The sequence below is a fragment of the Otolemur garnettii genome, unplaced genomic scaffold, assembly GCF_000181295.1.
Source record: "Otolemur garnettii isolate 467f Iridium unplaced genomic scaffold, OtoGar3 scaffold00001, whole genome shotgun sequence".
In the NCBI taxonomy this organism is placed as follows: Eukaryota; Metazoa; Chordata; class Mammalia; order Primates; family Galagidae; genus Otolemur; species Otolemur garnettii.
The window spans coordinates 59,752,766-59,754,364 of record NW_003852396.1 but is presented as its reverse complement, the minus strand read 5'-3'; positions in this window follow the sequence as shown (position 1 = coordinate 59,754,364).

Genomic DNA, 1,599 nt, shown 5'->3' with positions numbered 1-1,599 from the left:
AAAAAAAAAAAAAAAAAAAGACCCTTGCCAGGCTGGGCACAGCAGTGGCTCACACCTGTAAGAGCACTCTGGGAGGCAAAGGTGGGTGGATTGCTTCAGTTTAGGAGTTCAAGACCAGCCAGGGCAAGAACGAGATCCCATCTCTACTAAAAACAGAAAAATGGGCTCAGTGCCTGTCGCTCAACCAGCTAAGGCACCAGCCACATGCACCTGAGCTGGCGGGTTTGAATCCAGTCCAGCCAACAATGAGGGCTGCAACCAAAATATAGGTGGGCGTTGTGGCAGGTGCCTGTAGTCCCAGCTACTTGGAAGGCCGAGGCAAGAGAATCACTTAAGCCCAGGAGTTGGAGGTTGCTGTGAGTAGTGATGCCATGGCTCTCTACCCAGGGTGACAGCTTGAGCTCTGTCTCAAAAAAAAATTAAAAAATAAAATAGAAAAATTAGCCAGGCAATATGGCATATGTCTGTAGTCTCAGCTACTGGAGAGGCTGAGGCAAGAAAATCTCTTGAGCCCAGGAGTTTGAGGTTGCTGTGAAGTATAAGGCTGCCAGGGCAAGAGAGTGAGACTCTGTCATAACAATAAATATAAATAAATAACACTTGTCATTGGATTTATGAATTTATCCAGGTAATTCAGGATGATGTCATCTCAAGATCCTTAATTTAATTACTTCTGCAAAGATCCTTTTGTTTGTTTGTTTGTTTGTTTGCAGTTTCCTTGGGTGGGGCCGGGCTTGAAACTGTATATGGGGCCGGCGCCCTACTCCTTGAGCCACAGGCGCCACTCCTGCAAAGATCCTTTTTCCAAATAAGGTAACATACATATGTTCTGAAGATTAGAGTATGAACACATCTCTTTGGGGACCACCAAATAACTCATTACTCATCCATTAATGGTATTTGACTGAAGCAATTATTATTGTTACCAAATAAAGTCAGCCCTCTATAACTGTGAGGGATTGGTTCCAGGGCCCCCAGAAGATACCAAATCCTTGCATGCTGATGTCCCTTATATAAAATAGTATAGTATTTACATATAACCTACATGCATTTCCCCATAGTCTTTTATTTTTTTTTAAGAGACGGAATCTCACTTTGTCACCCTCAGTAGAGTGCTGTGGCATCACAGCTCACAGCAACCTCTAGCTCTTAGGCCTAGGGGATTCTCTTGCCTCAGCCTCCCAAGTAGCTGGGACTACAGGCACCCGCTGCAATGCCTGGCTATTTTCTTGTTGCAGTTTGGCTGGGGCTGGGTTTGAACCCACCACGCTCAGTATATGGGGCTGGCGCCCTGCTCACTGAGCCACAGACGCTGCCCTCCCCATAGTCTTTAAATCATGTCTAGATTACTTATGAGATCTATCACCATGTAAATGTTATGTAAATGCTTGGTATAGTGTACTTTTTGTATTTTTTTTAATTGTTGAAGTGTTATTTTGTTTTTTAAGTATTCTTTTTGGTTTTTTTTCTTTTTACTTTTTTTTTTGAGACATGAGCCTCAACCTGTCCCCCTGGGTAGAGTGCTGTGGCATCACAGCTCACAGCAACCTCCAACTCCTGGGCTCAAGCAAGTCTCCTGCCTCTGCCTCCCAAGTAGCT